The following is a 13163-nucleotide window of genomic DNA, read 5'->3' as shown; positions in this document are numbered from 1 at the left end:
GAAGTGTGAATCAGGCGGTATAGCGATACCAGACTTCAAACTATACTACAGAGCAATAGTAACAAAAACAGCATGGTACTGGTACCAAAACAGGCGGGTGGACCAATGGTACAGAATAGAGGACACAGAAACCAATCCACAAAACTACAACTACCTTATATTTGATAAAGGGGCTAAACGCATGCAATGGAGGAAGGATAGCATCTTCAACAAATGGTGCTGGGAAAACTGGAAATCCATATGCAACAAAATGAAACTGAATCCCTTTCTCTCACCATGCACAAAAGTTAATTCAAAATGGATCAAGGAGCTTGATATCAAATCAGAGACACGCCTTCTGATAGAAGAAAAAGTTGGCTACGATCTACATACTGTGGGGTCGGGCTCCAAATTCCTCAATAGGACACCCATAGCACAAAAGTTAATAACTAGAATCAACAAATGGGACTTACTCAAACTAAAAAGTTTTTTCTCAGCAAAAGATACAATAAGAGAGGTAAATAGAGAGCCTACATCCTGGGAACAAATCTTTACTCCTCACACTTCAGATAGAGCCCTAATATCCAGAGTATACAAAGAACTCAAAAAATTAGACAATAAGAGAACAAACAACCCAATCAACAAATGGGCCAAGGACCTGAACAGACACTTCTCAGAGGAGGACATACAATCAATCAACAAGTACATGAAAAAATGCTCACCATCTCTAGCAGTCAGAGAAATGCAAATCAAAACCACCCTAAGATACCATCTCACTCCAGTTAGATTGGCAGCCATTATGAAGTCAAACAACAACAAGTGCTGGTGAGGATGTGGGGAAAAGGGTACACTTGTACATTGCTGGTGGGACTGCAAATTGGTGCAGCCAATTTGGAAAGCAGTATGGAGATTTCTTGGAAAGCTGGGAATGGAGCCACCATTTGACCCAGCTATTCCCCTTCTCGGTCTATTCCCTAAAGACCTAAAAAGAGCATGCTACAGGGACACTGCTACATCGATGTTCATAGCAGCACAATTCACAATAGCTAGACTGTGGAACCAACCTAGATGCCCTTCAATGGATGAATGGATAAAAAAAATGTGGCATTTATACACAATGGAGTATTACTCTGCATTAAAAAATGACAAAATCATAGAATTTACAGGGAAATGGATGGCATTAGAGCAGATTATGCTAAGTGAAGCTAGCCAATCCCTAAAAAACAAATACCAAATGTCTTCTTTGATATAAGGAGAGTAACTAAGAACAGAGTAGGGTCGAAGAGCATGAGAAGAAGATTAACATTAAACAGGGATGAGAGGTGGGAGGGAAAGGGAGAGAGAAGGGAAAATGCATGGAAATGGAAGGAGACCCTCAGAGTTATACAAAAGTACATACAAGAGGAAGTGAGGGGAAGGGGAAAAATAATATAAGGGGGACAAACGAATGTCAGTAGAGGGAGCAGAGAGAGAAGAGGGGAGGGGAGGGGAGGGGAGGGGAGGGGGGATAGTAGAGGATAGGAAAGGCAGCAGAATACAACAGACACTAGTATGGCAATATGTAAATCAATGGATGTGTAACTGATGTGATTCTGCAATCTGCATATGGGGTAAAAATGGGAGCTCATAACCCACTTGAATCAAAGTGTGAAATATGATATATCAAGAACTATGTAATGTTTTGAACAACCAACAATAAAAAATTAAAAAAAAAAATAGACCTGGGGATATGGCTCAATGGTTGAGTGCCCCTGAGTTCAAACCCTGGTACCAAAAGAAAAAAAGAAAAAGAAAGAAAGAAAAAGAAAGGGAGGAAGGAAAGAAGGAAGGAATCATGAAAAAAGATTTGATTTGCAATAACCATCATTTATGATGTCAGTCCTATGAATCAAGAATTCAGTAATGACTCAACTGGTGATCTTTATCTCAAGGTCTATTATGGGGCTGTAGTTAGACATTGACTTGGGCTACAATGATCAAAACTTGACTGGAGCCAGAAGGTCCACTTCCAACACAACTTATTTTTTAAATATTTTTATTATAATTTGTTATATATGACAGAAGAATGCATTATAATTCATATTATGCATATAGAGCACAATTTTTCATATCTCTGGTTGTACACAAAGTAGAGTCACACCATTCGTATCTTCCTGCATGTACTTAGGGTAATGATGTCCATCTCATTCAGCCACCTTTACTACCTCCATGCCCCCTCCCTTTCCCTCCCTCTCCTTTGATCAATTGAGAGTTATTCAAGGTTAGCAAATCAGTGCTGGTTATTGGCTGGGGACCGCAGCTCTTCTTCACATGTATTTTTCCACAGGGTAACTTGATATTCTTCTGCTATTGTGGTTGGCTTCTCATAGAACAAGTGATTCAGGAGAGAAAGACAGAAATGGTAACACCTTTTGGGACCTATCCTCTAAAATCATACATCTTCACTCCCACTTTGTTCTATTGATCACTCAAGGTAAGTCCTGCTTTAATGATGGATAATAATATTATAGGAAGAGGAGAATCATTAGGGGTGGTATCTGATGCTGGTTACTACATTAAAATGGCTCTTGTATTTGAATTTTTATGGCACTCCTTCCAAAATGTATTATTTATGTTCCTGCATAGAAATGGTATGCTTCCAAAAAGTGAACTTTTTTTTAATGAGGTCAAGACATGAGGAACATCCTTGTAAATATTGTGCTGTGGAACAATAAAGATTTTAGATATTATTGAAGGACAAGTGATCCTCCACAGAATTGAGAAAAGAAATATACTCTTTAATTGACATGCCTTTGTTATATCACATTGATATCAGTTCAAGTGTGCCTTTTTTCTAAATACTTCCAGATTAATTTTTTTATTAATACATTTTCTTTTATTTTCTCCAATGGCCACATTTGCTCTTCAATGTCATTTTAAATGGCAATCAATGGTTTCATATCTTGCATATTTGCTTATATCACCAGCAATCCTTTCTCTACTGTTTCTACTTTGACTTATTTCTCTCATCTTGCCACGTAAGCCAGGATTATGCAGGAAGTAAAATTTCCAAGTCTAGATCAGAAGAATACTTTCTGAACTGTCCAAATGCCAACATTTGTCATCTTTCAATCATAAGCTTTTTCATGTGCATAAAAAAACTTGAAGTTAGGATCGGACAATTATATTACTGGAGATTAAGCTTTTCTAACCTCCAAAATGCAAAAGTATCTTCATTCTCCCACCGCTTTTTCTGTAGGCACTATCGATTCAAGTCAACTTTGTGGATCAATCTCTATCGTTACATGATATCCTTATATCCTTGGTCATGACATCTCTGGTTATTCTCAGTAAAAAATTTTTAAAATACCCTTCAGTAACTCTGAGTCACCAATCTTGAGTTTCATTCCACAGTAATGATCAACTATGATCTTCATTTAAAGCAAATAAGTTGACTTCATTTAAAGCATGGGAGTTTTACAATAAGAAAGAAAGGATTTGGTTGATTTTTTCCTGTTTCCTTAACCAGTACTTCTCTCTTATCCTCAGCTTGCCAAAAGAAAAGTTTTCCTTGGTTCATGCAAAAAGAAGTAACAAGAATGAATACTTGATTTGTACTTTCTTAAACTATTGCCAGGGTTCTCTTGTTCTGTCTTTACTTAAAATTGATTCTTCCTCTTCTGCTGCTTTGCTGGATTCATGAGTTATATTGCTTCACTGGTATGGAGGACAGAATAATAGCCTTCAAAGATGTTCACATCCTAATCCCCAGAACCTGGGAATATGTTATCATTCACGGTAAATGGATTTTCCAAATGATAAAATTAAGTATCTTTTGATTTTTGTAAATTATCCCCATGTGACCCATGTCATCACAAGAGTTCTAAGAAGGAGACAGAAAATCCCCAGGAACAAAAGGCCTTGTGATGATGGAAGAGGGAGAGAGAGACAGAGAGAGAGAGAGAGAGAGAGAGGTAGGCAGGGATGAGGGAAATATTTGAAGGTGCTCTGCTACATGCTCTCAAGATGGAGAAGGGACCAGAGCCAAGGGACATAGATGGCCTCTAGGAGATGCAAAAAGCAAAGAAACAGTCTATTCCCCTGAAATTTCCAGAAGGAACAGAGCTTGACCACGCCTTGAATTTAGACTTTTGGCCTGCAGAGCTATAAAAGTATAAACGTGTTATTTTAAGCCACCTAATGTTTTGTACTTTGTTACAGCAGTAATAGGAAACTAGCTCAACTGAGAATCTCTGAACTGCAGTTGCTCTCATACAGGTGACTGAATCTTTCCCAGAATATTGCTTTGGATCCCTGCCTAGGTCCTGGAGCATCCCCTGATATACCATCAGAATCTTCTGGTGAGGTTCCTTTGCTTCTCCAGGTGAGATGCTAAGATGACTCTAGCACTACAACCACCTGAAACACAAAGGCTTGGCCTGTAGGTGGAAGTCAAGTCTTCTTAAGTGCTATGTTTTACTTTGCTCAGCCTACTGCAGCTACTTTCTTACCCTTCACCTTTCTTCAGGATGAGTCTCCCCATCATCCACTCTGCTCCCCCAAGCTCTACAGGACTGGTGCCAGAATAACCCTTACCAAAGCCAAGGTAAAAATAAAGAAATTTTCTCCCCTCCCTCAATGACATCTTCCACCAGAGAATTTCCTCTTTAAATCATCACTACCCTCTCCGAATCAGCTTCAGAGAAGAAAGAATTACAAAATATGTGTTTAGCATATGGAATTTAGCTCCATTCTCTGAAATATGGCAATCTTTGCCAACTATTTCCTTCATGACCTAATGGAAAATGACATGTAAAGAATCCCCTTGAAACATCCTATTATGTTGATGTCATTCATTTAGGATCAGCCATTAAAAAGTTAAATAAATTTAGATAATTACCAAAACAAACAGACAAAACCCCTCACATTAAAAAGTCCTTAATCTTTCTCTACCTTGAAATTACTGTTCTTTCTTAATACACAATTCTCTAGCAAGTCATTGATCCAATTTTCAATATTACATTATATGGATGTTGGCTAGTGAAGCAGAATAGTTGTGGCCATCAGAGATTTAAAAAAGGAGACATCCCTAAAAAACAACAGTTGAATTGTTAAACTTTGACAGTTTAACTGCTTAGGGGTCAGTGATGGAAGAAATTAAAGGTATACGGATAGAAAAAGAAGAACTTAAATTATCACTATTTGCAGATAATGTGATTCTGTAGCTAGAAGACCCAAATTCCACCAGAAATCTCTCAGAACTAATAAAAAATTCAGTAATGTGGATATAAAATCAAAACCCATAAATCAAAGGCATTTCTGTACATCAATGACAAATTCTCTGGAAGAGAAACTAGAAAAACCACCTCATTTACAATAGTTTAAAAAATACTTTGGAATCAACTTAACAAAAGAGATGAAAGACCTGTACAATAAAAACTACAGAATGCCAAAAAATAAAATAAAATAAAGAAGACCTTAGAAGACGGAAAGATCTACCTTGTTCTTGGATAGGCAGATTTAATATTGTCAAAATTACCAATACTTCCAAAAGCACTATACAGATTCAATGTAATCCCAATCACAATCCCAATGACATTCCTCATAGAAATAGAAAAAGCAATCATGAAATTCATCTGGAAAAATAAGAGACCCAGAATAACCAAAGCAATCCTTAGGAAGAAGAGTAAAGATGGTAGCATTACTATTCCATACCTTAAACTACACTACAGAGCAATAGTAACAAAACCAGCATGGTATTGACACCAAAATAGACCTGTAGATGAACGGAACAGAATAGAAGACACAGAGACTAACCTACAAAATTACAATTATGTTATATTAGACAAAGACACCAAAAATGTTCATTGGAGAAAAGATACCTCTTCAACAAATGGTGTTGGGAAAACTGGAAATCCACATATAACAAACTGAAGTTAAAATTCTATCTCTTACCATGCACAAAACTCAAAGTGGATCAAGGACCTAGGAATTAAATAAGAAACCCTGCACCTAATGGAAGAAAAAGTAGGCCCAAATCTCCATCATGTCAGATTAGGCCCCAACTTCCTTAATAACACTACTACAGCACAAGAATTAAAATCAAGAATCAATAAATGGGATGGATTCAAACTAAGAAGCTTCTTCTCAGCAAAAGAAACAATCAGTGAGGTGAATAGAGAGCTTACAGGATGGGAGCAAATCTTTACCACAAGCACATCAGATAGAGCACTAGGATATATAAAGCACTCAAAGAACTTAACACCAAAAAAAAATAATAATAAATGGTCCAAGGACCTGAACAGATATCTCTCAGAAGAAGATCAGAAGAGGATATACAATCAATCAGCAAACACATGAAAAAATGTTCAACATCTCTAGCAATTAGAGAAATTCAAATCAAAACTACTCTCAGATTTCATCTCACTCCAGTCAGAAGGGCAGCTATCAACAATAAAAACAACAGTAAGTGTTGACGAGGATGTGGGTAAAAAGACACACTCATACATTGTTGGTGGGACTTCAAATTGGTACAACCAATCTGGAAAGCAATATGGAGATTCCTTGGAAACTTGAAATGAAACCACCATTTGACCCAGCTATCCCATTCCTTAGCTTATACCCAAAGGACTTAAAAATAGCATGGTACAGGGACACAGCCACATCAATGTTTATAGCAGCACAATTCACGATAGATAAATTGTAGAACCACCTCATATGCCCTTCAGTAGATGAATGGATAGGGAGACTTTGGTATATATACACAATGAAACATTACTCAGCATTAAAAGAGAATAAAATCATGGCATTTGCAGGTAAATGGATGGAGTTGGAGAATATAATGCTAAGAGAAGTAAGACAAACTCCCAAAACCAAAGGCTGAATGTTTTCTTTGATATGAGGATGCTGACTCATAAAGGTGATGGAGGGGAAACATGAGAGGAATGGAGAAACTTTAGATAGGGCAAAGGAGAGGGAGGGTAAAGAAAGGGGCAAGCAGGTAGGAATGATGGTGGAATGAGTTAGACATTATTACCCTAAGTACATGTATGAAGACACGAATGGTGTGAAAATACTTTGTGTACAATTAGTGACTTGAAAATTTGTGCTCTATGTGTGTAATATGAAATGAATTGCATTCTGCATTGTGTATAACAAATTGGAATAAATCAATAATTTGATAAAAAAGTAAACAAACAAAAATAATCAGAGTGACTATGCAAGTTAGCAATCATGATGACAAATGTCACATTTATAGTGACATTTATGTCATAGTTGAAAGTAAAGTGACCACAACACTCGGAGCGACCAAGAGATCTTTATTGCAGCAGTGACAAAGAGCAGAAGAGAGAGAGAGAGAGAGAGAGAGAGAGAGAGAGAAGAAGAAGAAGAAGAAGAAGAAGAAGAAGAAGAGGAGGAGGAGAGAGGAGAGGAGAGGAGAGAGGAGAGAGGAGAGAGGAGAGAGGAGAGAGGAGAGAGGAGAGAGGAGAGAGGAGAGAGGAGAGAGGAGAGAGGAGAGAGGAGAGAGGAGAGAGGAGAGAGGAGAGAGGAGAGGGAAAGCAAGAGAGAGGGGCCCAGCAGGAGGGAGTTTTTATAGCCAAATCTAATGAGGTCTCTGGGTCTGCAAGCTGCCTTGTTGGCACACAGTGATTGGATCATACAGTAGTTGCTAAGGGTGTCATCTTCTGCCTTCAGGCAGACAGGGCAGGGGTTTGATGTGGGTTTCTGTTGCACCAGATGGGTGGGGGTGGAGTGTTCAGCCTTGAGTGGGGTTGAGTGTTCAGCCTTGATGCAAATAGGTGATAAAGGACCAGACAGAGGGGGGGTTGAGTGTGTGGGTTATCCTGCAGCTAACATTCATTCAGCCTGCCCTGCAGACAACTTAGTTCAGCCTGCCCCGCACTAATAATAGTGATGTGCACAATGATGACACAGAGTAATGTTTAAGGGAAAAAAACAAATGCTAAAACCTGATTCATTAAACATACTAATTGTATGTAATTTATTTTGTGGAAGAAAACAATAAAAATGTCTAAAAACAAAATGAATCTGTGAAATCTTATAGTGTTTATCATTTTTTTTCTCCCATATGAACTCATTTGATATCCACATGGAATAAGGCAGTAGTAGCTATAGTAGATAATAATTATTGAGCAATTTGTTATGTGACTGAGATAGTTATAAATGCTAAACACAGGTGATTCCATTCAGTCCTCATCACAACCCTGTTGAGAAAACTAGGATTTTGGAAGATTGAGCAGCTTAGCAAATCTCACAGCTAGAAAGAAGTAGAGATAAAATTCAAGACTGGTGTGATTGACTTTAAATTCCCATAACCACAGTACAGTATTACCTCTTAGATAATTTGCATGATGTATCTTCATGCACATTTTTAAGAGGAAGATTGTTTTAGTCAACTTTTTTGCTGCTGTGACTAAATGATCTGACCAGAACAACTTTAATGAAGAGAAGTTTATTTGAGAGCTCATGGTTTCAGAGGTTTTGTCCAGAGAAGGCTGGCTTCATTCTTAGGGCCTCAAGATGAGGCTGAACATCATGATGGAAGACTATGACAGAGGGAAGCATCTTGCATCATCAGGAAGCAGAGAGAGAGTCTTCATTCTCAAGATACAAAATATATACACCATAGCCATGCCTCCAATGAACCACTTCCTCCAGCCACATCCCACCTGCCACCAGTTACCACTCAGGTAATCCCATCAGGGTTTAATTCACTGATTAGGTTAAGACTCTTGCATTCCAATCATTTCTACTCTGAATCTTCTTGGATTGTCTCACATGTGAGTTTTTGGGGGACATCTCACATCTGAACCATAACAAGGATCCTAGAATATGTTGACATTAAATATTTTGCCCAGGATGTAAAAAGAGTACACTAGAGCAAAAACCTACCCTTTATGATTTCTAGTGCATGTTTTATCACATATGCTGATCCCTTTGATCCTTGTGGGAAATGCCCTATTCCTTATTCATTTAGATACATCAAATGCATCGGTATAATTACAACAAGACAAAATATTTTTTAATTAACAAGCATATTTTTCTGCTGAATTTATAGTACACAATACTTTCTTATATAAGGTTATGAGACATTTCATCACTTCACAAGATTATTTATTCATAAGAGAACAATATATTAAGAGACTCAGATTTATAACTTTTGTTTTCAAGAGAAGTAGTCCAACTATGAAACAATAATAAAAAAAATAAATTGTCATTCACCAAAGGTCAGTTTTCCTTGTCTCTCAGAAACTATGGAAATGTATGAGAATCTGGGGAGACACGGGGGAGGAAGATGGTTAAGAGTTTTGGACCTGGAGAATTCCCTATTGATGGATCAAGCGGACAGGAGGGAACCTGAGCAAGAAATCTTCAAGCTCCTCAGAAAAAGATTTGACAATGCCACCAGAGATGCAGGTCAGCTCTTGGAGTCTTCTTGTAAGTCAACATCAAAGTGATTTTACAGATTCAGATCCATGATGGTGGAATAGAGGTGGTCGTGTTCCTGGCTGCTTTGTGGCATGAGATCAAGAAAGCAGACAGGCAGCTTCTTCATAAGGTGGCTGAACAAAAAAAAAGGAAGGGCAGACTCAAAGCAGATCAAAGACACAGAACATTGGATATAATAAAATAAAGACAAAATGGGGCAGAATCTCTAGCCAGAGAGGTCCCTCCATGAGCATAGTGGAGGAATACGGGATTTAAAGGAGTCTGCATTTTTTAGAGGCCCAAGGAGTGTCTAGATACAGAGCATTTAGAGAACAAGGATGTTACCCAAGAAACCTAAAGGACTCACTTCCCCAAAGCCGTGTGTGGGGAGAGAAGCTGCCATCTCTCCACATGGCATGTAGAGTAAAAAGGATGGGACAATTTTGCAGCTGCAGCCAGCAGCTGGCAATAGAGGAATCTGATTCCTAGCAAGCCTGAGTTTGGCCAGAAATACAGGCCTCAGTAAGCACACACTGCACAACATAGAGTGTGCTTAAGTGACCAGGAGAAAATCAAATGTGGAGAGAGGTTTTTAGAGGGGACAACTGGTCACAGAAACACACCTGGTTCTATCCAACCACTTGTAGGACCAGTTGGGAGAGATGCATCTGGCTGATAACTTGAAAGGGTCAGGTGGGAGAAATTATTTGGAGACTTAACTCAAGACCAGGAAATGTGGGGTCTGCAGGTAATTTTGGGGACTAAGAATTGGCTCCCCCATCAAAAGAGTGGAACCCAGGGGAGATCTCTGGGGTAAAGACTTCCAGCCTGGACCAGCAAGTACTGGGCATTGGAGGAGAGACATGCTAACTTAAAATCTCCAGACCAATTAGCATTCAGTGAAGAGCCTGGAGCCCATCTAAGCCTAAACCCTGCCTCTAAGAACTCCACCTACAGGATTACCTCTTTCAATCCAGGAATCCAAGGGGTGGAGCATCACACTTCAGAAGGCCCCACCTAAAACTGCTGAGAAGCTGAGAATATTTTGAACTCCAATGGAAAGAACTCTTTTCATCAAGATTTTTTCTTTTCTTTTTAAATTCTTTCACATTGTTTGTGACCTTAAGGGTATATGGACATTTATACAATTTTCTTTTTTTTTCTTCTCATCTCTAGCATTTCTGAAGCCAGTTATTTTACACGGATTTGTATTTTTCGTGTGTGTGTGTGTGAGAGAAATAGGGTGTTTGATTAGTGTATTTTAGTTTTGTTTTGTATTCTTTTATTTTTGATTTTTTTCTCCTTTTGGCTTTATGTGTGTGTGGGGGGGGGTATGGGTGTGTTTCTTTTTCTTCTTCCTATTTCCCTTGATTCTCTCTTTTCTTCTAATAGCCAATATTTATCACTTTCTCTTTAACTCTTCCCTTAATCTTTTCTTCTGTCTTCTCTTCTCCTTTCTCATAATCATCACATCCTGTAACAATTGTGTTCTCTCCCTGTCCACCATCTGAAAATCTAAACCCTTTTGCAAACTTGCTCTTTTTATTATAGGCAATAACTGACCACTTCTGTTTATTGTGATAATTAACATTGTAGATGTCATAGTAGGAACTATTTTGTTTTTTGCTGTAAACTATTTGCATTGGTAGTTATTATTTGTCACCCCCTAAACAGTGAGGTACTGGACAACTTCAGGGGATACTATAAGTCCACAGGGTAGAATCTTTACTGTCTCAGATCCATACTGTTAGATGGGCAGATACACAAACTACATAAAAAAGCAAGGGAACAAATTGCCTCAAGCAAACCAAGATATTACAATAACAGAATCTATTGACACCACAGTGGAAGAAATGTCAAAAAAGGAGTTTAGAATCAGATAGTTAAACTGATCTGTGAAGTGAAGGATTATGTAAGAAAGCAAATGCAGGTAGTAAAAGATCACTTGAATAAAGATATAGAGATTCTGGAAAAATAAACAAGCAGAAATCCTTGAAATGAAGGAAACAATAAACTAAATTAAAAATTCAATAGAAAGCTTAACCAACAGATAAGACCACTTGCAAGACAGAAACTCAGGCAATGAAGACAAGATACATAATCTTGAAAATAGAGTTGACAATTGAGAGAAGATATTAAGAAATCATAAACAGAACTTTTGAGAATTATGGAATAATGTGAAAAGACCAAATTTAAGATTTACTGGGATAGATGAAAGCACAGAAATACAAATCAAGTGAATACACAATCTTTTCAATGAAATAATATCAGAAAATCCCCCAAATCTAAAAAATGAAATGGAAAATCAAATACAAGAGCCTTACAGGACCCCAATATGCAAAATTAAAACAGACCTAAATCAAGTTCACATTAAAATGAAAATGCCTTGCATAAAGAATAAGGATAGAATTTTGAAGGCTGAGAGAGAAAACCATCAGATTATATTTAGGGAGAAACCAGTGTGGATCTTAGCAGATTTCTCACCCCCGACCCTCAAAGCTATAATAATAACATACACCAATCTCTGAAAGAAAATGGATGCCAACCAAGAATCCTATATCCAGTAAAATTAAGATTTAGATTTGAAAATGAAATAAAAGCCTTACACAATAAACAAAAATTAAAAGAATTTGCAACCAGAAAGTCTGCACTTCAGAATATTCTCAACAAAATATTCAATGAAGATTAAGTGAAAAAAAAAAAGTGAAAACCAGCAAAGGGAGGAACTACACTAAAGGAATAGTCAATCAAAGGAGAAACTAAAGTAAAAACTAGAAATAAACCAAAATGACCAGGAACACAAATCATATCTCAATAACAACCTTAAACATTAATGGCCTAAATTCATCAATGAAAAGACATAGACAGGCAGATGGGATTTATATATGTATGTATGTATATATATATATATACTATCTCCAAGATACTCTCCTCATAGGCAAAAATATCCACACACTGAAGGTAAAACATATCACTCACATGAATCATGTAAACAAGCAGGAATTTCTATCCTAATACCATATAAAGTAGACTTCAAGCCAAAGTTAATCAGAAGGGACAAAGGACATTTCATACTGCTTAAGGGAATTATACATCAACAAGACACAATGATCATAAATACTTATGCTGCAAACAATGGAGCATCTATGTACATCAAACAAACCCTTCTCAATTTCAAGAATCAAATAGACCAAAATACAATAATACTGGGTTTGAACACTTTTATCCATATATATGAATACAAATATGAATATGTACTAAAAATATACCTGAAAATATTTAAATGAATATGGATTTATATATAGTTATTTTTCTTTTGAGATAAATGTTTACAATTTTGGTAAGATATAGGATATCATTATGTATCTAAATATATATGAAAATCCATGGGTAGGATTTTGGTTGTCATTAAGGTACATGCATATATAATACATGAATGTATATAAATATACATATATATGTGAAATGTATATAAATATATAAATATATATGTGAAAATATATATGGATATTCAATGTAATATTTATAATTTTTGTTAAAAGGCTCATAATTACAGGTAGGGTTTGGTTTAGTTCTGAGTTATGGCTTTGGTGTTGGGTGCAAGTTACTTTTGGCCCATATACATCAATATATAAGTATGAATATAGAAGTAATATATCTCAAAATTTATATATATATATATATATATATATATATATATATATATATATATATTATACATTTATATTTTTTAATGTAAGCAGTACTGTTATATG

The sequence above is a fragment of the Marmota monax genome, unplaced genomic scaffold (genome assembly GCF_021218885.2).
Source record: "Marmota monax isolate L192 unplaced genomic scaffold, Marmota_monax_Labrador192_F-V1.1 WCK01_AAM20220418_F8-fsc00172, whole genome shotgun sequence".
Lineage (NCBI taxonomy): Eukaryota > Metazoa > Chordata > Mammalia > Rodentia > Sciuridae > Marmota > Marmota monax.
This window is presented reverse-complemented; position numbering follows the sequence as displayed.